The sequence below is a fragment of the Phallusia mammillata genome, chromosome 2, assembly GCF_965637545.1.
Source record: "Phallusia mammillata chromosome 2, kaPhaMamm4.hap1.1, whole genome shotgun sequence".
Classification (NCBI taxonomy): Eukaryota; Metazoa; Chordata; class Ascidiacea; order Phlebobranchia; family Ascidiidae; genus Phallusia; species Phallusia mammillata.
Window position 1 is genome coordinate 15,916,926 of NC_137253.1, and position 15,707 is coordinate 15,932,632.

A 15,707-nucleotide genomic window follows, 5' to 3' on the forward strand; every position below is an offset into this window, starting at 1 on the left:
AACAGATTTCTAGTCTGTCGCCTTAACCACTCGGCCACGACAACTGTTGTGAAATCGCTTTCACCCAATTATGAAATATAAATTATATTCTTAGCAAATGTTACAAAACAGTTACGCGTTGTCGGCAGGATTCGAACCTGCGCGGGCAGAGCCCAACAGATTTCTAGTCTGTCGCCTTAACCACTCGGCCACGACAACTGTTGTGAAATCGCTTTCGCCCAGTTCAGAAATTAAAATTATATTGTCAACAAATTTTGCAAAACATTTAAGCGTTGTCGGCAGGATTCGAACCTGCGCGGGCAGAGCCCAACAGATTTCTAGTCTGTCGCCTTAACCACTCGGCCACGACAACTGTTGTGAAATCGCTTTCACCCAATTATGAAATTAAAATTATATTCTCAACAAATGTTACAAAACAATTAAGCGTTGTCGGCAGGATTCGAACCTGCGCGGGCAGAGCCCAACAGATTTCTAGTCTGTCGCCTTAACCACTCGGCCACGACAACTGTTGTGAAGTTGCTTTCGCCCAGCTTTGAAATTAAAATTATATTCTTAACAAATGTTACAAAACAATTAAGCGTTGTCGGCGGGATTCGAACCTGCGCGGGCAGAGCCCAACAGATTTCTAGTCTGTCGCCTTAACCACTCGGCCACGACAACTGTTGTGAAGTTGCTTTCGCCCAATTATGAAATTAAAATTATATTCTTAACAAATGTTACAAAACAATTAAGCGTTGTCGGCAGGATTCGAACCTGCGCGGGCAGAGCCCAACAGATTTCTAGTCTGTCGCCTTAACCACTCGGCCACGACAACTGTTGTGAAATCGCTTACACTCAATTATGAAATTAAAATTATATTGTCAACAAATTTTGCAAAACATTTAAGCGTTGTCGGCAGGATTCGAACCTGCGCGGGCAGAGCCCAACAGATTTCTAGTCTGTCGCCTTAACCACTCGGCCACGACAACTGTTGTGAAAACGCTTTCACCCAATTATGAAATATAAATTATATTCTCAACAAATGTTACAAAACAATTAAGCGTTGTCGGCAGGATTCGAACCTGCGCGGGCAGAGCCCAACAGATTTCTAGTCTGTCGCCTTAACCACTCGGCCACGACAACTGTTGTGAAATCGCTTTCACCCAATTATGAAATTAAAATTATATTCTCAACAAATGTTACAAAACAATTAAGCGTTGTCGGCAGGATTCGAACCTGCGCGGGCAGAGCCCAACAGATTTCTAGTCTGTCGCCTTAACCACTCGGCCACGACAACTGTTGTGAAATCGCTTTCACCCAATTATGAAATTAAAATTATATTCTCAACAAATGTTACAAAACAATTAAGCGTTGTCGGCAGGATTCGAACCTGCGCGGGCAGAGCCCAACAAATTTCTAGTCTGTCGCCTTAACCACTCGGCCACGACAACTGTTGTGAAGTGGCTTTCGCCCAATTATGAAATTAAAATTATATTCTTAACAAATGTTACAAAACAATTAAGCGTTGTCGGCAGGATTCGAACCTGCGCGGGCAGAGCCCAACAAATTTCTAGTCTGTCGCCTTAACCACTCGGCCACGACAACTGTTGTGAAGTTGCTTTCGCCCAATTATGAAATTAAAATTATATTCTTAACAAATGTTACAAAACAATTAAGCGTTGTCGGCAGGATTCGAACCTGCGCGGGCAGAGCCCAACAGATTTCTAGTCTGTCGCCTTAACCACTCGGCCACGACAACTGTTGTGAAATCGCTTTCACCCAATTATGAAATTAAAATTATATTCTCAACAAATGTTACAAAACAATTAAGCGTTGTCGGCAGGATTCGAACCTGCGCGGGCAGAGCCCAACAGATTTCTAGTCTGTCGCCTTAACCACTCGGCCACGACAACTGTTGTGAAGTTGCTTTCGCCCAATTATGAAATTAAAATTATATTCTTAACAAATGTTACAAAACAATTAAGCGTTGTCGGCAGGATTCGAACCTGCGCGGGCAGAGCCCAACAGATTTCTAGTCTGTCGCCTTAACCACTCGGCCACGACAACTGTTGTGAAATCGCTTACACTCAATTATGAAATTAAAATTATATTGTCAACAAATTTTGCAAAACATTTAAGCGTTGTCGGCAGGATTCGAACCTGCGCGGGCAGAGCCCAACAGATTTCTAGTCTGTCGCCTTAACCACTCGGCCACGACAACTGTTGTGAAAACGCTTTCACCCAATTATGAAATATAAATTATATTCTCAACAAATGTTACAAAACAATTAAGCGTTGTCGGCAGGATTCGAACCTGCGCGGGCAGAGCCCAACAGATTTCTAGTCTGTCGCCTTAACCACTCGGCCACGACAACTGTTGTGAAATCGCTTTCACCCAATTATGAAATTAAAATTATATTCTCAACAAATGTTACAAAACAATTAAGCGTTGTCGGCAGGATTCGAACCTGCGCGGGCAGAGCCCAACAGATTTCTAGTCTGTCGCCTTAACCACTCGGCCACGACAACTGTTGTGAAATCGCTTTCACCCAATTATGAAATTAAAATTATATTCTCAACAAATGTTACAAAACAATTAAGCGTTGTCGGCAGGATTCGAACCTGCGCGGGCAGAGCCCAACAAATTTCTAGTCTGTCGCCTTAACCACTCGGCCACGACAACTGTTGTGAAGTTGCTTTCGCCCAATTATGAAATTAAAATTATATTCTTAACAAATGTTACAAAACAATTAAGCGTTGTCGGCAGGATTCGAACCTGCGCGGGCAGAGCCCAACAGATTTCTAGTCTGTCGCCTTAACCACTCGGCCACGACAACTGTTGTGAAATCGCTTTCACCCAATTATGAAATTAAAATTATATTCTCAACAAATGTTACAAAACAATTAAGCGTTGTCGGCAGGATTCGAACCTGCGCGGGCAGAGCCCAACAGATTTCTAGTCTGTCGCCTTAACCACTCGGCCATGACAACTGTTGTGAAATCGCTTTCACCCAATTATGAAATTAAAATTATATTCTCAACAAATGTTACAAAACAATTAAGCGTTGTCGGCAGGATTCGAACCTGCGCGGGCAGAGCCCAACAGATTTCTAGTCTGTCGCCTTAACCACTCGGCCACGACAACTGTTGTGAAATCGCTTTCACCCAATTATGAAATTAAAATTATATTCTCAACAAATGTTACAAAACAATTAAGCGTTGTCGGCAGGATTCGAACCTGCGCGGGCAGAGCCCAACAAATTTCTAGTCTGTCGCCTTAACCACTCGGCCACGACAACTGTTGTGAAGTTGCTTTCGCCCAATTATGAAATTAAAATTATATTCTTAACAAATGTTACAAAACAATTAAGCGTTGTCGGCAGGATTCCAACCTGCGCGGGCAGAGCCCAACAGATTTCTAGTCTGTCGCCTTAACCACTCGGCCACGACAACTGTTGTGACGTTGCTTTCGCCCAGTTTTGAAATTAAAATTATATTGTCAACAAATTTTGCAAAACATTTAAGCGTTGTCGGCAGGATTCGAACCTGCGCGGGCAGAGCCCAACAGATTTCTAGTCTGTCGCCTTAACCACTCGGCCACGACAACTGTTGTGAAATCGCTTTCACCCAATTATGAAATATAAATTATATTCTCAACAAATGTTACAAAACAATTAAGCGTTGTCGGCAGGATTCGAACCTGCGCGGGCAGAGCCCAACAGATTTCTAGTCTGTCGCCTTAACCACTCGGCCACGACAACTGTTGTGAAATCGCTTTCACTCAATTATGAAATTAAAATTATATTGTCAACAAATGTTACAAAACAATTAAGCGTTGTCGGCAGGATTCCAACCTGCGCGGGCAGAGCCCAACATATTTCTAGTCTGTCGCCTTAACCACTCGGCCACGACAACTGTTGTGAAGTTGCTTTCGCCCAGTTTTGAAATTAAAATTATATTCTTAACAAATGTTACAAAACAATTAAGCGTTGTCGGCAGGATTCGAACCTGCGCGGGCAGAGCCCAACAGATTTCTAGTCTGTCGCCTTAACCACTCGGCCACGACAACTGTTGTGAAATCGCTTTCACCCAATTATGAAATATAAATTATATTCTTAGCAAATGTTACAAAACAGTTACGCGTTGTCGGCAGGATTCGAACCTGCGCGGGCAGAGCCCAACAGATTTCTAGTCTGTCGCCTTAACCACTCGGCCACGACAACTGTTGTGAAATCGCTTTCGCCCAGTTCAGAAATTAAAATTATATTGTCAACAAATTTTGCAAAACATTTAAGCGTTGTCGGCAGGATTCGAACCTGCGCGGGCAGAGCCCAACAGATTTCTAGTCTGTCGCCTTAACCACTCGGCCACGACAACTGTTGTGAAATCGCTTTCACCCAATTATGAAATTAAAATTATATTCTCAACAAATGTTACAAAACAATTAAGCGTTGTCGGCAGGATTCGAACCTGCGCGGGCAGAGCCCAACAGATTTCTAGTCTGTCGCCTTAACCACTCGGCCACGACAACTGTTGTGAAGTTGCTTTCGCCCAGCTTTGAAATTAAAATTATATTCTTAACAAATGTTACAAAACAATTAAGCGTTGTCGGCGGGATTCGAACCTGCGCGGGCAGAGCCCAACAGATTTCTAGTCTGTCGCCTTAACCACTCGGCCACGACAACTGTTGTGAAGTTGCTTTCGCCCAATTATGAAATTAAAATTATATTCTTAACAAATGTTACAAAACAATTAAGCGTTGTCGGCAGGATTCGAACCTGCGCGGGCAGAGCCCAACAGATTTCTAGTCTGTCGCCTTAACCACTCGGCCACGACAACTGTTGTGAAATCGCTTACACTCAATTATGAAATTAAAATTATATTGTCAACAAATTTTGCAAAACATTTAAGCGTTGTCGGCAGGATTCGAACCTGCGCGGGCAGAGCCCAACAGATTTCTAGTCTGTCGCCTTAACCACTCGGCCACGACAACTGTTGTGAAAACGCTTTCACCCAATTATGAAATATAAATTATATTCTCAACAAATGTTACAAAACAATTAAGCGTTGTCGGCAGGATTCGAACCTGCGCGGGCAGAGCCCAACAGATTTCTAGTCTGTCGCCTTAACCACTCGGCCACGACAACTGTTGTGAAATCGCTTTCACCCAATTATGAAATTAAAATTATATTCTCAACAAATGTTACAAAACAATTAAGCGTTGTCGGCAGGATTCGAACCTGCGCGGGCAGAGCCCAACAGATTTCTAGTCTGTCGCCTTAACCACTCGGCCACGACAACTGTTGTGAAATCGCTTTCACCCAATTATGAAATTAAAATTATATTCTCAACAAATGTTACAAAACAATTAAGCGTTGTCGGCAGGATTCGAACCTGCGCGGGCAGAGCCCAACAAATTTCTAGTCTGTCGCCTTAACCACTCGGCCACGACAACTGTTGTGAAGTTGCTTTCGCCCAATTATGAAATTAAAATTATATTCTTAACAAATGTTACAAAACAATTAAGCGTTGTCGGCAGGATTCGAACCTGCGCGGGCAGAGCCCAACAGATTTCTAGTCTGTCGCCTTAACCACTCGGCCACGACAACTGTTGTGAAATCGCTTTCACCCAATTATGAAATTAAAATTATATTCTCAACAAATGTTACAAAACAATTAAGCGTTGTCGGCAGGATTCGAACCTGCGCGGGCAGAGCCCAACAGATTTCTAGTCTGTCGCCTTAACCACTCGGCCACGACAACTGTTGTGAAATCGCTTTCACCCAATTATGAAATTAAAATTATATTCTCAACAAATGTTACAAAACATTTAAGCGTTGTCGGCAGGATTCGAACCTGCGCGGGCAGAGCCCAACAGATTTCTAGTCTGTCGCCTTAACCACTCGGCCACGACAACTGTTGTGAAATCGCTTTCACTCAATTATGAAATTAAAATTATATTGTCAACAAATGTTACAAAACAATTAAGCGTTGTCGGCAGGATTCGAACCTGCGCGGGCAGAGCCCAACAGATTTCTAGTCTGTCGCCTTAACCACTCGGCCACGACAACTGTTGTGAAGTTGCTTTCGCCCAGTTTTGAAATTAAAATTATATTCTTAACAAATGTTACAAAACAATTAAGCGTTGTCGGCAGGATTCGAACCTGCGCGGGCAGAGCCCAACAGATTTCTAGTCTGTCGCCTTAACCACTCGGCCACGACAACTGTTGTGAAATCGCTTTCACCCAATTATGAAATATAAATTATATTCTTAGCAAATGTTACAAAACAGTTAAGCGTTGTCGGCAGGATTCGAACCTGCGCGGGCAGAGCCCAACAGATTTCTAGTCTGTCGCCTTAACCACTCGGCCACGACAACTGTTGTGAAATCGCTTTCGCCCAGTTCAGAAATTAAAATTATATTGTCAACAAATTTTGCAAAACATTTAAGCGTTGTCGGCAGGATTCGAACCTGCGCGGGCAGAGCCCAACAGATTTCTAGTCTGTCGCCTTAACCACTCGGCCACGACAACTGTTGTGAAATCGCTTTCACCCAATTATGAAATTAAAATTATATTCTCAACAAATGTTACAAAACAATTAAGCGTTGTCGGCAGGATTCGAACCTGCGCGGGCAGAGCCCAACAGATTTCTAGTCTGTCGCCTTAACCACTCGGCCACGACAACTGTTGTGAAATCGCTTTCACCCAATTATGAAATTAAAATTATATTCTCAACAAATGTTACAAAACAATTAAGCGTTGTCGGCAGGATTCGAACCTGCGCGGGCAGAGCCCAACAAATTTCTAGTCTGTCGCCTTAACCACTCGGCCACGACAACTGTTGTGAAGTTGCTTTCGCCCAATTATGAAATTAAAATTATATTCTTAACAAATGTTACAAAACAATTAAGCGTTGTCGGCAGGATTCGAACCTGCGCGGGCAGAGCCCAACAGATTTCTAGTCTGTCGCCTTAACCACTCGGCCACGACAACTGTTGTGAAATCGCTTACACTCAATTATGAAATTAAAATTATATTGTCAACAAATTTTGCAAAACATTTAAGCGTTGTCGGCAGGATTCGAACCTGCGCGGGCAGAGCCCAACAGATTTCTAGTCTGTCGCCTTAACCACTCGGCCACGACAACTGTTGTGAAAACGCTTTCACCCAATTATGAAATATAAATTATATTCTCAACAAATGTTACAAAACAATTAAGCGTTGTCGGCAGGATTCGAACCTGCGCGGGCAGAGCCCAACAGATTTCTAGTCTGTCGCCTTAACCACTCGGCCACGACAACTGTTGTGAAATCGCTTTCACCCAATTATGAAATTAAAATTATATTCTCAACAAATGTTACAAAACAATTAAGCGTTGTCGGCAGGATTCGAACCTGCGCGGGCAGAGCCCAACAGATTTCTAGTCTGTCGCCTTAACCACTCGGCCACGACAACTGTTGTGAAATCGCTTTCACCCAATTATGAAATTAAAATTATATTCTCAACAAATGTTACAAAACAATTAAGCGTTGTCGGCAGGATTCGAACCTGCGCGGGCAGAGCCCAACAAATTTCTAGTCTGTCGCCTTAACCACTCGGCCACGACAACTGTTGTGAAGTTGCTTTCGCCCAATTATGAAATTAAAATTATATTCTTAACAAATGTTACAAAACAATTAAGCGTTGTCGGCAGGATTCGAACCTGCGCGGGCAGAGCCCAACAGATTTCTAGTCTGTCGCCTTAACCACTCGGCCACGACAACTGTTGTGACGTTGCTTTCGCCCAGTTTTGAAATTAAAATTATATTGTCAACAAATTTTGCAAAACATTTAAGCGTTGTCGGCAGGATTCGAACCTGCGCGGGCACAGCCCAACAGATTTCTAGTCTGTCGCCTTAACCACTCGGCCACGACAACTGTTGTGAAATCGCTTTCACCCAATTATGAAATATAAATTATATTGTCAACAAATGTTACAAAACATTTAAGCGTTGTCGGCAGGATTCGAACCTGCGCGGGCAGAGCCCAACAGATTTCTAGTCTGTCGCCTTAACCACTCGGCCACGACAACTGTTGTGAAATCGCTTTCACTCAATTATGAAATTAAAATTATATTGACAACAAATGTTACAAAACAATTAAGCGTTGTCGGCAGGATTCCAACCTGCGCGGGCAGAGCCCAACAGATTTCTAGTCTGTCGCCTTAACCACTCGGCCACGACAACTGTTGTGAAGTTGCTTTCGCCCAGTTTTGAAATTAAAATTATATTCTTAACAAATGTTACAAAACAATTAAGCGTTGTCGGCAGGATTCGAACCTGCGCGGGCAGAGCCCAACAAATTTCTAGTCTGTCGCCTTAACCACTCGGCCACGACAACTGTTGTGAAATCGCTTTCACCCAATTATGAACTATAAATTATATTCTTAGCAAATGTTACAAAACAGTTAAGCGTTGTCGGCAGGATTCGAACCTGCGCGGGCAGAGCCCAACAGATTTCTAGTCTGTCGCCTTAACCACTCGGCCACGACAACTGTTGTGAAATCGCTTTCGCCCAGTTCAGAAATTAAAATTATATTGTCAACAAATTTTGCAAAACATTTAAGCGTTGTCGGCAGGATTCGAACCTGCGCGGGCAGAGCCCAACAGATTTCTAGTCTGTCGCCTTAACCACTCGGCCACGACAACTGTTGTGAAATCGCTTTCACCCAATTATGAAATTAAAATTATATTGTCAACAAATGTTACAAAACAATTAAGCGTTGTCGGCAGGATTCGAACCTGCGCGGGCAGAGCCCAACAGATTTCTAGTCTGTCGCCTTAACCACTCGGCCACGACAACTGTTGTGAAATCGCTTTCACCCAATTATGAAATTAAAATTATATTGTCAACAAATGTTACAAAACAATTAAGCGTTGTCGGCAGGATTCGAACCTGCGCGGGCAGAGCCCAACAAATTTCTAGTCTGTCGCCTTAACCACTCGGCCACGACAACTGTTGTGAAGTTGCTTTCGCCCAATTATGAAATTAAAATTATATTCTTAACAAATGTTACAAAACAATTAAGCGTTGTCGGCAGGATTCGAACCTGCGCGGGCAGAGCCCAACAGATTTCTAGTCTGTCGCCTTAACCACTCGGCCACGACAACTGTTGTGAAATCGCTTTCACCCAATTATGAAATATAAATTATATTCTTAGCAAATGTTACAAAACAGTTAAGCGTTGTCGGCAGGATTCGAACCTGCGCGGGCAGAGCCCAACAGATTTCTAGTCTGTCGCCTTAACCACTCGGCCACGACAACTGTTGTGAAATCGCTTTCGCCCAGTTCAGAAATTAAAATTATATTGTCAACAAATTTTGCAAAACATTTAAGCGTTGTCGGCAGGATTCGAACCTGCGCGGGCAGAGCCCAACAGATTTCTAGTCTGTCGCCTTAACCACTCGGCCACGACAACTGTTGTGAAATCGCTTTCACCCAATTATGAAATTAAAATTATATTCTCAACAAATGTTACAAAACAATTAAGCGTTGTCGGCAGAATTCGAACCTGCGCGGGCAGAGCCCAACAGATTTCTAGTCTGTCGCCTTAACCACTCGGCCACGACAACTGTTGTGAAATCTCTTTCACCCAATTATGAAATTAAAATTATATTCTCAACAAATGTTACAAAACAATTAAGCGTTGTCGGCAGGATTCGAACCTGCGCGGGCAGAGCCCAACAAATTTCTAGTCTGTCGCCTTAACCACTCGGCCACGACAACTGTTGTGAAGTTGCTTTCGCCCAATTATGAAATTAAAATTATATTCTTAACAAATGTTACAAAACAATTAAGCGTTGTCGGCAGGATTCGAACCTGCGCGGGCAGAGCCCAACAGATTTCTAGTCTGTCGCCTTAACCACTCGGCCACGACAACTGTTGTGAAATCGCTTACACTCAATTATGAAATTAAAATTATATTGTCAACAAATTTTGCAAAACATTTAAGCGTTGTCGGCAGGATTCGAACCTGCGCGGGCAGAGCCCAACAGATTTCTAGTCTGTCGCCTTAACCACTCGGCCACGACAACTGTTGTGAAAACGCTTTCACCCAATTATGAAATATAAATTATATTCTCAACAAATGTTACAAAACAATTAAGCGTTGTCGGCAGGATTCGAACCTGCGCGGGCAGAGCCCAACAGATTTCTAGTCTGTCGCCTTAACCACTCGGCCACGACAACTGTTGTGAAATCGCTTTCACCCAATTATGAAATTAAAATTATATTCTCAACAAATGTTACAAAACAATTAAGCGTTGTCGGCAGGATTCGAACCTGCGCGGGCAGAGCCCAACAGATTTCTAGTCTGTCGCCTTAACCACTCGGCCACGACAACTGTTGTGAAATCGCTTTCACCCAATTATGAAATTAAAATTATATTCTCAACAAATGTTACAAAACAATTAAGCGTTGTCGGCAGGATTCGAACCTGCGCGGGCAGAGCCCAACAGATTTCTAGTCTGTCGCCTTAACCACTCGGCCACGACAACTGTTGTGAAGTTGCTTTCGCCCAATTATGAAATTAAAATTATATTCTTAACAAATGTTACAAAACAATTAAGCGTTGTCGGCAGGATTCGAACCTGCGCGGGCAGAGCCCAACAGATTTCTAGTCTGTCGCCTTAACCACTCGGCTACGACAACTGTTGTGACGTTGCTTTCGCCCAGTTTTGAAATTAAAATTATATTGTCAACAAATTTTGCAAAACATTTAAGCGTTGTCGGCAGGATTCGAACCTGCGCGGGCACAGCCCAACAGATTTCTAGTCTGTCGCCTTAACCACTCGGCCACGACAACTGTTGTGAAATCGCTTTCACCCAATTATGAAATATAAATTATATTGTCAACAAATGTTACAAAACATTTAAGCGTTGTCGGCAGGATTCGAACCTGCGCGGGCAGAGCCCAACAGATTTCTAGTCTGTCGCCTTAACCACTCGGCCACGACAACTGTTGTGAAATCGCTTTCACTCAATTATGAAATTAAAATTATATTGTCAACAAATGTTACAAAACAATTAAGCGTTGTCGGCAGGATTCCAACCTGCGCGGGCAGAGCCCAACAGATTTCTAGTCTGTCGCCTTAACCACTCGGCCACGACAACTGTTGTGAAGTTGCTTTCGCCCAGTTTTGAAATTAAAATTATATTCTTAACAAATGTTACAAAACAATTAAGCGTTGTCGGCAGGATTCGAACCTGCGCGGGCAGAGCCCAACAAATTTCTAGTCTGTCGCCTTAACCACTCGGCCACGACAACTGTTGTGAAATCGCTTTCACCCAATTATGAAATATAAATTATATTCTTAGCAAATGTTACAAAACAGTTAAGCGTTGTCGGCAGGATTCGAACCTGCGCGGGCAGAGCCCAACAGATTTCTAGTCTGTCGCCTTAACCACTCGGCCACGACAACTGTTGTGAAATCGCTTTCGCCCAGTTCAGAAATTAAAATTATATTGTCAACAAATTTTGCAAAACATTTAAGCGTTGTCGGCAGGATTCGAACCTGCGCGGGCAGAGCCCAACAGATTTCTAGTCTGTCGCCTTAACCACTCGGCCACGACAACTGTTGTGAAATCGCTTTCACCCAATTATGAAATTAAAATTATATTCTCAACAAATGTTACAAAACAATTAAGCGTTGTCGGCAGGATTCGAACCTGCGCGGGCAGAGCCCAACAGATTTCTAGTCTGTCGCCTTAACCACTCGGCCACGACAACTGTTGTGAAATCGCTTTCACCCAATTATGAAATTAAAATTATATTCTCAACAAATGTTACAAAACAATTAAGCGTTGTCGGCAGGATTCGAACCTGCGCGGGCAGAGCCCAACAAATTTCTAGTCTGTCGCCTTAACCACTCGGCCACGACAACTGTTGTGAAGTTGCTTTCGCCCAATTATGAAATTAAAATTATATTCTTAACAAATGTTACAAAACAATTAAGCGTTGTCGGCAGGATTCGAACCTGCGCGGGCAGAGCCCAACAGATTTCTAGTCTGTCGCCTTAACCACTCGGCCACGACAACTGTTGTGACGTTGCTTTCGCCCAGTTTTGAAATTAAAATTATATTGTCAACAAATTTTGCAAAACATTTAAGCGTTGTCGGCAGGATTCGAACCTGCGCGGGCAGAGCCCAACAGATTTCTAGTCTGTCGCCTTAACCACTCGGCCACGACAACTGTTGTGAAATCGCTTTCACCCAATTATGAAATATAAATTATATTCTCAACAAATGTTACAAAACATTTAAGCGTTGTCGGCAGGATTCGAACCTGCGCGGGCAGAGCCCAACAGATTTCTAGTCTGTCGCCTTAACCACTCGGCCACGACAACTGTTGTGAAGTTGCTTTCGCCCAATTATGAAATTAAAATTATATTCTTAACAAATGTTACAAAACAATTAAGCGTTGTCGGCAGGATTCGAACCTGCGCGGGCAGAGCCCAACAGATTTCTAGTCTGTCGCCTTAACCACTCGGCCACGACAACTGTTGTGAAATCGCTTTCACTCAATTATGAAATTAAAATTATATTCTCAACAAATGTTACAAAACAATTAAGCGTTGTCGGCAGGATTCGAACCTGCGCGGGCAGAGCCCAACAGATTTCTAGTCTGTCGCCTTAACCACTCGGCCACGACAACTGTTGTGAAGTTGCTTTCGCCCAATTATGAAATTAAAATTATATTCTTAACAAATGTTACAAAACAATTAAGCGTTGTCGGCAGGATTCGAACCTGCGCGGGCAGAGCCCAACAGATTTTTAGTCTGTCGCCTTAACCACTCGGCCACGACAACTGTTGTGACGTTGCTTTCGCCCAGTTTTGAAATTAAAATTATATTGTCAACAAATTTTGCAAAACATTTAAGCGTTGTCGGCAGGATTCGAACCTGTGCGGGCAGAGCCCAACAGATTTCTAGTCTGTCGCCTTAACCACTCGGCCACGACAACTGTTGTGAAATCGCTTTCACCCAATTATGAAATATAAATTATATTCTCAACAAATGTTACAAAACATTTAAGCGTTGTCGGCAGGATTCGAACCTGCGCGGGCAGAGCCCAACAGATTTCTAGTCTGTCGCCTTAACCACTCGGCCACGACAACTGTTGTGAAATCGCTTTCACTCAATTATGAAATATAAATTATATTGTCAACAAATGTTACAAAACAATTAAGCGTTGTCGGCAGGATTCGAACCTGCGCGGGCAGAGCCCAACAGATTTCTAGTCTGTCGCCTTAACCACTCGGCCACGACAACTGTTGTGAAGTTGCTTTCGCCCAGTTTTGAAATTAAAATTATATTCTTAACAAATGTTACAAAACAATTAAGCGTTGTCGGCAGGATTCGAACCTGCGCGGGCAGAGCCCAACAGATTTCTAGTCTGTCGCCTTAACCACTCGGCCACGACAACTGTTGTGAAATCGCTTTCACCCAATTATGAAATATAAATTATATTCTTAGCAAATGTTACAAAACAGTTAAGCGTTGTCGGCAGGATTCGAACCTGCGCGGGCAGAGCCCAACAGATTTCTAGTCTGTCGCCTTAACCACTCGGCCACGACAACTGCTGTGAAATCGCTTTCGCCCAGTTCTGAAATTAAAATTATATTGTCAACAAATTTTGCAAAACATTTAAGCGTTGTCGGCAGGATTCGAACCTGCGCGGGCAGAGCCCAACAGATTTCTAGTCTGTCGCCTTAACCACTCGGCCACGACAACTGTTGTAAAATCGCTTTCACCCAATTATGAAATTAAAATTATATTGTCAACAAATTTTGCAAAACATTTAAGCGTTGTCGGCAGGATTCGAACCTGCGCGGGCAGAGCCCAACAGATTTCTAGTCTGTCGCCTTAACCACTCGGCCACGACAACTGTTGTGAAATCGCTTTTACCCAATTATGAAATTAAAATTATATTGTCAACAAATGTTACAAAACATTTAAGAGTTGTCGGCAGGATTCGAACCTGCGCGGGCAGAGCCCAACAGATTTCTAGTCTGTCGCCTTAACCACTCGGCCACGACAACTGTTGTGAAATCGCTTTCACCCAATTATGAAATTAAAATTATATTCTTAACAAATGTTAAAAAACAATTAAGCGTTGTCGGCAGGATTCGAACTTGCGAGGGCAGAGCCCAACAGATTTCTAGTCTGTCGCCTTAACCACTCGGCCACGACAACTGTTGTGAAGTTGCTTTCGCCCAATTATGAAATTAAAATTATATTCTTAACAAATGTTACAAAACAATTAAGCGTTGTCGACAGGATTCGAACATGCGCGGGCAGAGCCCAACAGATTTCTAGTCTGTCGCCTTAACCACTCGGCCACGACAACTGTTGTGAAGTTGCTTTCGCCCAATTATGAAATTAAAATTATATTCTTAACAAATGTTACAAAACAATTAAGCGTTGTCGGCAGGATTCGAACCTGCGCGGGCAGAGCCCAACAGATTTCTAGTCTGTCGCCTTAACCACTCGGCCACGACAACTGTTGTGAAATCGCTTTCGCCCAGTTCTGAAATTAAAATTATATTGTCAACAAATTTTGCAAAACATTTAAGCGTTGTCGGCAGGATTCGAACCTGCGCGGGCAGAGCCCAACAGATTTCTAGTCTGTCGCCTTAACCACTCGGCCACGACAACTGTTGTAAAATCGCTTTCACCCAATTATGAAATATAAATTATATTGTCAACAAATTTTGCAAAACAATTAAGCGTTGTCGGCAGGATTCGAACCTGCGCGGGCAGAGCCCAACAGATTTCTAGTCTGTCGCCTTAACCACTCGGCCACGACAACTGTTGTGAAATCGCTTTCGCCCAGTTCTGAAATTAAAGTTATATTGTCAACAAATTTTGCAAAACATTTAAGCGTTGTCGGCAGGATTCGAACTTGCGCGGGCAGAGCCCAACAGATTTCTAGTCTGTCGCCTTAACCACTCGGCCACGACAACTGTTGTAAAATCGCTTTCACCCAATTATGAAATTAAAATTATATTGTCAACAAATTTTGCAAAACATTTAAGCGTTGTCGGCCGGATTCGAACCTGCGCGGGCAGAGCCCAACAGATTTCTAGTCTGTCGCCTTAACCACTCGGCCACGACAACTGTTGTGAAGTTGCTTTCGCCCAGTTTTGAAATTAAAATTATATTGTCAACAAATTTTGCAAAACATTTAAGCGTTGTCGGCAGGATTCGAACCTGCGCGGGCAGAGCCCAACAGATTTCTAGTCTGTCGCCTTAACCACTCGGCCACGACATCTGTTGTGAAATCGCTTTCACCCAATTATGAAATATAAATTATATTGTCAACATTTTTTGCAAAACATTTAAGCGTTGTCGGCAGAATTCGAACCTGCGCGGGCAGAGCCCAACAGATTTCTAGTCTGACGCCTTAACCACTCGGCCACGACAACTGTTGTGAAGTTGCTTTCGCCCAATTATGAAATTAAAATTATATTCTTAACAAATGTTACAAAACAATTAAGCGTTGTCGACAGGATTCGAACATGCGCGGGCAGAGCCCAACAGATTTCTAGTCTGTCGCCTTAACCACTCGGCCACGACAACTGTTGTGAAGTTGCTTTCGCCCAATTATGAAATTAAAATTATATTCTTAACAAATGTTACAAAACAATTAAGCGTTGTAGGCAGGATTCGAACCTGCGCGGGCAGAGCC

The 15,707-nt window shown here is 43.0% G+C and overlaps 71 non-coding genes across 71 annotated transcripts; all 71 read right to left on the reverse strand.

Annotated features, from left to right (window-relative positions):
* Positions 1-116: 116 nt before the first annotated feature.
* Trnas-aga (transfer RNA serine (anticodon AGA)) lies at positions 117-198 on the reverse strand. Its single transcript has one exon. It is a non-coding gene; the product is annotated as a tRNA-Ser (tRNA).
* Positions 199-270: 72 nt separating this feature from the next.
* Positions 271-352, reverse strand: Trnas-aga (transfer RNA serine (anticodon AGA)). Its single transcript has one exon. It is a non-coding gene; the product is annotated as a tRNA-Ser (tRNA).
* Positions 353-424: 72 nt separating this feature from the next.
* Positions 425-506, reverse strand: Trnas-aga (transfer RNA serine (anticodon AGA)). The gene has a single exon. It is a non-coding gene; the product is annotated as a tRNA-Ser (tRNA).
* Positions 507-732: 226 nt separating this feature from the next.
* On the reverse strand, positions 733-814 carry Trnas-aga (transfer RNA serine (anticodon AGA)). The gene has a single exon. It is a non-coding gene; the product is annotated as a tRNA-Ser (tRNA).
* A 72-nt stretch (positions 815-886) lies between these two features.
* Trnas-aga (transfer RNA serine (anticodon AGA)) lies at positions 887-968 on the reverse strand. The gene has a single exon. It is a non-coding gene; the product is annotated as a tRNA-Ser (tRNA).
* A 72-nt stretch (positions 969-1,040) lies between these two features.
* Positions 1,041-1,122, reverse strand: Trnas-aga (transfer RNA serine (anticodon AGA)). Its single transcript has one exon. It is a non-coding gene; the product is annotated as a tRNA-Ser (tRNA).
* A 72-nt stretch (positions 1,123-1,194) lies between these two features.
* Positions 1,195-1,276, reverse strand: Trnas-aga (transfer RNA serine (anticodon AGA)). The gene has a single exon. It is a non-coding gene; the product is annotated as a tRNA-Ser (tRNA).
* A 380-nt stretch (positions 1,277-1,656) lies between these two features.
* Trnas-aga (transfer RNA serine (anticodon AGA)) lies at positions 1,657-1,738 on the reverse strand. Its single transcript has one exon. It is a non-coding gene; the product is annotated as a tRNA-Ser (tRNA).
* Positions 1,739-1,810: 72 nt separating this feature from the next.
* Trnas-aga (transfer RNA serine (anticodon AGA)) lies at positions 1,811-1,892 on the reverse strand. Its single transcript has one exon. It is a non-coding gene; the product is annotated as a tRNA-Ser (tRNA).
* A 72-nt stretch (positions 1,893-1,964) lies between these two features.
* On the reverse strand, positions 1,965-2,046 carry Trnas-aga (transfer RNA serine (anticodon AGA)). Its single transcript has one exon. It is a non-coding gene; the product is annotated as a tRNA-Ser (tRNA).
* A 72-nt stretch (positions 2,047-2,118) lies between these two features.
* On the reverse strand, positions 2,119-2,200 carry Trnas-aga (transfer RNA serine (anticodon AGA)). The gene has a single exon. It is a non-coding gene; the product is annotated as a tRNA-Ser (tRNA).
* A 72-nt stretch (positions 2,201-2,272) lies between these two features.
* Positions 2,273-2,354, reverse strand: Trnas-aga (transfer RNA serine (anticodon AGA)). The gene has a single exon. It is a non-coding gene; the product is annotated as a tRNA-Ser (tRNA).
* Positions 2,355-2,426: 72 nt separating this feature from the next.
* Positions 2,427-2,508, reverse strand: Trnas-aga (transfer RNA serine (anticodon AGA)). The gene has a single exon. It is a non-coding gene; the product is annotated as a tRNA-Ser (tRNA).
* A 226-nt stretch (positions 2,509-2,734) lies between these two features.
* Trnas-aga (transfer RNA serine (anticodon AGA)) lies at positions 2,735-2,816 on the reverse strand. The gene has a single exon. It is a non-coding gene; the product is annotated as a tRNA-Ser (tRNA).
* A 226-nt stretch (positions 2,817-3,042) lies between these two features.
* Positions 3,043-3,124, reverse strand: Trnas-aga (transfer RNA serine (anticodon AGA)). The gene has a single exon. It is a non-coding gene; the product is annotated as a tRNA-Ser (tRNA).
* Positions 3,125-3,504: 380 nt separating this feature from the next.
* On the reverse strand, positions 3,505-3,586 carry Trnas-aga (transfer RNA serine (anticodon AGA)). The gene has a single exon. It is a non-coding gene; the product is annotated as a tRNA-Ser (tRNA).
* Positions 3,587-3,658: 72 nt separating this feature from the next.
* Positions 3,659-3,740, reverse strand: Trnas-aga (transfer RNA serine (anticodon AGA)). The gene has a single exon. It is a non-coding gene; the product is annotated as a tRNA-Ser (tRNA).
* A 226-nt stretch (positions 3,741-3,966) lies between these two features.
* Positions 3,967-4,048, reverse strand: Trnas-aga (transfer RNA serine (anticodon AGA)). The gene has a single exon. It is a non-coding gene; the product is annotated as a tRNA-Ser (tRNA).
* Positions 4,049-4,120: 72 nt separating this feature from the next.
* Positions 4,121-4,202, reverse strand: Trnas-aga (transfer RNA serine (anticodon AGA)). The gene has a single exon. It is a non-coding gene; the product is annotated as a tRNA-Ser (tRNA).
* Positions 4,203-4,274: 72 nt separating this feature from the next.
* On the reverse strand, positions 4,275-4,356 carry Trnas-aga (transfer RNA serine (anticodon AGA)). Its single transcript has one exon. It is a non-coding gene; the product is annotated as a tRNA-Ser (tRNA).
* A 72-nt stretch (positions 4,357-4,428) lies between these two features.
* Trnas-aga (transfer RNA serine (anticodon AGA)) lies at positions 4,429-4,510 on the reverse strand. The gene has a single exon. It is a non-coding gene; the product is annotated as a tRNA-Ser (tRNA).
* A 226-nt stretch (positions 4,511-4,736) lies between these two features.
* Positions 4,737-4,818, reverse strand: Trnas-aga (transfer RNA serine (anticodon AGA)). The gene has a single exon. It is a non-coding gene; the product is annotated as a tRNA-Ser (tRNA).
* Positions 4,819-4,890: 72 nt separating this feature from the next.
* On the reverse strand, positions 4,891-4,972 carry Trnas-aga (transfer RNA serine (anticodon AGA)). Its single transcript has one exon. It is a non-coding gene; the product is annotated as a tRNA-Ser (tRNA).
* Positions 4,973-5,044: 72 nt separating this feature from the next.
* On the reverse strand, positions 5,045-5,126 carry Trnas-aga (transfer RNA serine (anticodon AGA)). Its single transcript has one exon. It is a non-coding gene; the product is annotated as a tRNA-Ser (tRNA).
* A 72-nt stretch (positions 5,127-5,198) lies between these two features.
* On the reverse strand, positions 5,199-5,280 carry Trnas-aga (transfer RNA serine (anticodon AGA)). Its single transcript has one exon. It is a non-coding gene; the product is annotated as a tRNA-Ser (tRNA).
* A 226-nt stretch (positions 5,281-5,506) lies between these two features.
* On the reverse strand, positions 5,507-5,588 carry Trnas-aga (transfer RNA serine (anticodon AGA)). The gene has a single exon. It is a non-coding gene; the product is annotated as a tRNA-Ser (tRNA).
* A 72-nt stretch (positions 5,589-5,660) lies between these two features.
* Trnas-aga (transfer RNA serine (anticodon AGA)) lies at positions 5,661-5,742 on the reverse strand. Its single transcript has one exon. It is a non-coding gene; the product is annotated as a tRNA-Ser (tRNA).
* A 72-nt stretch (positions 5,743-5,814) lies between these two features.
* On the reverse strand, positions 5,815-5,896 carry Trnas-aga (transfer RNA serine (anticodon AGA)). Its single transcript has one exon. It is a non-coding gene; the product is annotated as a tRNA-Ser (tRNA).
* A 72-nt stretch (positions 5,897-5,968) lies between these two features.
* Positions 5,969-6,050, reverse strand: Trnas-aga (transfer RNA serine (anticodon AGA)). Its single transcript has one exon. It is a non-coding gene; the product is annotated as a tRNA-Ser (tRNA).
* Positions 6,051-6,122: 72 nt separating this feature from the next.
* Trnas-aga (transfer RNA serine (anticodon AGA)) lies at positions 6,123-6,204 on the reverse strand. The gene has a single exon. It is a non-coding gene; the product is annotated as a tRNA-Ser (tRNA).
* A 72-nt stretch (positions 6,205-6,276) lies between these two features.
* On the reverse strand, positions 6,277-6,358 carry Trnas-aga (transfer RNA serine (anticodon AGA)). Its single transcript has one exon. It is a non-coding gene; the product is annotated as a tRNA-Ser (tRNA).
* A 72-nt stretch (positions 6,359-6,430) lies between these two features.
* Trnas-aga (transfer RNA serine (anticodon AGA)) lies at positions 6,431-6,512 on the reverse strand. Its single transcript has one exon. It is a non-coding gene; the product is annotated as a tRNA-Ser (tRNA).
* Positions 6,513-6,584: 72 nt separating this feature from the next.
* Positions 6,585-6,666, reverse strand: Trnas-aga (transfer RNA serine (anticodon AGA)). Its single transcript has one exon. It is a non-coding gene; the product is annotated as a tRNA-Ser (tRNA).
* Positions 6,667-6,892: 226 nt separating this feature from the next.
* Positions 6,893-6,974, reverse strand: Trnas-aga (transfer RNA serine (anticodon AGA)). The gene has a single exon. It is a non-coding gene; the product is annotated as a tRNA-Ser (tRNA).
* Positions 6,975-7,046: 72 nt separating this feature from the next.
* On the reverse strand, positions 7,047-7,128 carry Trnas-aga (transfer RNA serine (anticodon AGA)). Its single transcript has one exon. It is a non-coding gene; the product is annotated as a tRNA-Ser (tRNA).
* A 72-nt stretch (positions 7,129-7,200) lies between these two features.
* Trnas-aga (transfer RNA serine (anticodon AGA)) lies at positions 7,201-7,282 on the reverse strand. The gene has a single exon. It is a non-coding gene; the product is annotated as a tRNA-Ser (tRNA).
* Positions 7,283-7,354: 72 nt separating this feature from the next.
* Positions 7,355-7,436, reverse strand: Trnas-aga (transfer RNA serine (anticodon AGA)). The gene has a single exon. It is a non-coding gene; the product is annotated as a tRNA-Ser (tRNA).
* A 226-nt stretch (positions 7,437-7,662) lies between these two features.
* Positions 7,663-7,744, reverse strand: Trnas-aga (transfer RNA serine (anticodon AGA)). The gene has a single exon. It is a non-coding gene; the product is annotated as a tRNA-Ser (tRNA).
* A 226-nt stretch (positions 7,745-7,970) lies between these two features.
* Trnas-aga (transfer RNA serine (anticodon AGA)) lies at positions 7,971-8,052 on the reverse strand. Its single transcript has one exon. It is a non-coding gene; the product is annotated as a tRNA-Ser (tRNA).
* A 380-nt stretch (positions 8,053-8,432) lies between these two features.
* Positions 8,433-8,514, reverse strand: Trnas-aga (transfer RNA serine (anticodon AGA)). Its single transcript has one exon. It is a non-coding gene; the product is annotated as a tRNA-Ser (tRNA).
* Positions 8,515-8,586: 72 nt separating this feature from the next.
* Positions 8,587-8,668, reverse strand: Trnas-aga (transfer RNA serine (anticodon AGA)). Its single transcript has one exon. It is a non-coding gene; the product is annotated as a tRNA-Ser (tRNA).
* Positions 8,669-8,740: 72 nt separating this feature from the next.
* Trnas-aga (transfer RNA serine (anticodon AGA)) lies at positions 8,741-8,822 on the reverse strand. Its single transcript has one exon. It is a non-coding gene; the product is annotated as a tRNA-Ser (tRNA).
* A 226-nt stretch (positions 8,823-9,048) lies between these two features.
* Positions 9,049-9,130, reverse strand: Trnas-aga (transfer RNA serine (anticodon AGA)). Its single transcript has one exon. It is a non-coding gene; the product is annotated as a tRNA-Ser (tRNA).
* A 72-nt stretch (positions 9,131-9,202) lies between these two features.
* Trnas-aga (transfer RNA serine (anticodon AGA)) lies at positions 9,203-9,284 on the reverse strand. The gene has a single exon. It is a non-coding gene; the product is annotated as a tRNA-Ser (tRNA).
* A 72-nt stretch (positions 9,285-9,356) lies between these two features.
* Positions 9,357-9,438, reverse strand: Trnas-aga (transfer RNA serine (anticodon AGA)). The gene has a single exon. It is a non-coding gene; the product is annotated as a tRNA-Ser (tRNA).
* Positions 9,439-9,818: 380 nt separating this feature from the next.
* On the reverse strand, positions 9,819-9,900 carry Trnas-aga (transfer RNA serine (anticodon AGA)). The gene has a single exon. It is a non-coding gene; the product is annotated as a tRNA-Ser (tRNA).
* Positions 9,901-9,972: 72 nt separating this feature from the next.
* Positions 9,973-10,054, reverse strand: Trnas-aga (transfer RNA serine (anticodon AGA)). The gene has a single exon. It is a non-coding gene; the product is annotated as a tRNA-Ser (tRNA).
* Positions 10,055-10,126: 72 nt separating this feature from the next.
* On the reverse strand, positions 10,127-10,208 carry Trnas-aga (transfer RNA serine (anticodon AGA)). The gene has a single exon. It is a non-coding gene; the product is annotated as a tRNA-Ser (tRNA).
* Positions 10,209-10,280: 72 nt separating this feature from the next.
* On the reverse strand, positions 10,281-10,362 carry Trnas-aga (transfer RNA serine (anticodon AGA)). The gene has a single exon. It is a non-coding gene; the product is annotated as a tRNA-Ser (tRNA).
* Positions 10,363-10,434: 72 nt separating this feature from the next.
* Positions 10,435-10,516, reverse strand: Trnas-aga (transfer RNA serine (anticodon AGA)). The gene has a single exon. It is a non-coding gene; the product is annotated as a tRNA-Ser (tRNA).
* A 72-nt stretch (positions 10,517-10,588) lies between these two features.
* Positions 10,589-10,670, reverse strand: Trnas-aga (transfer RNA serine (anticodon AGA)). Its single transcript has one exon. It is a non-coding gene; the product is annotated as a tRNA-Ser (tRNA).
* Positions 10,671-10,896: 226 nt separating this feature from the next.
* Positions 10,897-10,978, reverse strand: Trnas-aga (transfer RNA serine (anticodon AGA)). The gene has a single exon. It is a non-coding gene; the product is annotated as a tRNA-Ser (tRNA).
* A 380-nt stretch (positions 10,979-11,358) lies between these two features.
* On the reverse strand, positions 11,359-11,440 carry Trnas-aga (transfer RNA serine (anticodon AGA)). The gene has a single exon. It is a non-coding gene; the product is annotated as a tRNA-Ser (tRNA).
* Positions 11,441-11,512: 72 nt separating this feature from the next.
* Positions 11,513-11,594, reverse strand: Trnas-aga (transfer RNA serine (anticodon AGA)). Its single transcript has one exon. It is a non-coding gene; the product is annotated as a tRNA-Ser (tRNA).
* A 72-nt stretch (positions 11,595-11,666) lies between these two features.
* On the reverse strand, positions 11,667-11,748 carry Trnas-aga (transfer RNA serine (anticodon AGA)). Its single transcript has one exon. It is a non-coding gene; the product is annotated as a tRNA-Ser (tRNA).
* Positions 11,749-11,974: 226 nt separating this feature from the next.
* Trnas-aga (transfer RNA serine (anticodon AGA)) lies at positions 11,975-12,056 on the reverse strand. Its single transcript has one exon. It is a non-coding gene; the product is annotated as a tRNA-Ser (tRNA).
* A 72-nt stretch (positions 12,057-12,128) lies between these two features.
* On the reverse strand, positions 12,129-12,210 carry Trnas-aga (transfer RNA serine (anticodon AGA)). The gene has a single exon. It is a non-coding gene; the product is annotated as a tRNA-Ser (tRNA).
* Positions 12,211-12,282: 72 nt separating this feature from the next.
* Positions 12,283-12,364, reverse strand: Trnas-aga (transfer RNA serine (anticodon AGA)). The gene has a single exon. It is a non-coding gene; the product is annotated as a tRNA-Ser (tRNA).
* A 72-nt stretch (positions 12,365-12,436) lies between these two features.
* Positions 12,437-12,518, reverse strand: Trnas-aga (transfer RNA serine (anticodon AGA)). The gene has a single exon. It is a non-coding gene; the product is annotated as a tRNA-Ser (tRNA).
* A 72-nt stretch (positions 12,519-12,590) lies between these two features.
* Positions 12,591-12,672, reverse strand: Trnas-aga (transfer RNA serine (anticodon AGA)). The gene has a single exon. It is a non-coding gene; the product is annotated as a tRNA-Ser (tRNA).
* Positions 12,673-12,744: 72 nt separating this feature from the next.
* Positions 12,745-12,826, reverse strand: Trnaf-aaa (transfer RNA phenylalanine (anticodon AAA)). The gene has a single exon. It is a non-coding gene; the product is annotated as a tRNA-Phe (tRNA).
* Positions 12,827-13,052: 226 nt separating this feature from the next.
* Trnas-aga (transfer RNA serine (anticodon AGA)) lies at positions 13,053-13,134 on the reverse strand. The gene has a single exon. It is a non-coding gene; the product is annotated as a tRNA-Ser (tRNA).
* A 72-nt stretch (positions 13,135-13,206) lies between these two features.
* On the reverse strand, positions 13,207-13,288 carry Trnas-aga (transfer RNA serine (anticodon AGA)). The gene has a single exon. It is a non-coding gene; the product is annotated as a tRNA-Ser (tRNA).
* A 72-nt stretch (positions 13,289-13,360) lies between these two features.
* Positions 13,361-13,442, reverse strand: Trnas-aga (transfer RNA serine (anticodon AGA)). Its single transcript has one exon. It is a non-coding gene; the product is annotated as a tRNA-Ser (tRNA).
* A 72-nt stretch (positions 13,443-13,514) lies between these two features.
* Positions 13,515-13,596, reverse strand: Trnas-aga (transfer RNA serine (anticodon AGA)). The gene has a single exon. It is a non-coding gene; the product is annotated as a tRNA-Ser (tRNA).
* Positions 13,597-13,668: 72 nt separating this feature from the next.
* Positions 13,669-13,750, reverse strand: Trnas-aga (transfer RNA serine (anticodon AGA)). Its single transcript has one exon. It is a non-coding gene; the product is annotated as a tRNA-Ser (tRNA).
* A 72-nt stretch (positions 13,751-13,822) lies between these two features.
* Positions 13,823-13,904, reverse strand: Trnas-aga (transfer RNA serine (anticodon AGA)). Its single transcript has one exon. It is a non-coding gene; the product is annotated as a tRNA-Ser (tRNA).
* Positions 13,905-13,976: 72 nt separating this feature from the next.
* On the reverse strand, positions 13,977-14,058 carry Trnas-aga (transfer RNA serine (anticodon AGA)). Its single transcript has one exon. It is a non-coding gene; the product is annotated as a tRNA-Ser (tRNA).
* Positions 14,059-14,438: 380 nt separating this feature from the next.
* On the reverse strand, positions 14,439-14,520 carry Trnas-aga (transfer RNA serine (anticodon AGA)). Its single transcript has one exon. It is a non-coding gene; the product is annotated as a tRNA-Ser (tRNA).
* A 72-nt stretch (positions 14,521-14,592) lies between these two features.
* Trnas-aga (transfer RNA serine (anticodon AGA)) lies at positions 14,593-14,674 on the reverse strand. The gene has a single exon. It is a non-coding gene; the product is annotated as a tRNA-Ser (tRNA).
* Positions 14,675-14,746: 72 nt separating this feature from the next.
* Positions 14,747-14,828, reverse strand: Trnas-aga (transfer RNA serine (anticodon AGA)). Its single transcript has one exon. It is a non-coding gene; the product is annotated as a tRNA-Ser (tRNA).
* Positions 14,829-15,707: the final 879 nt, after the last annotated feature.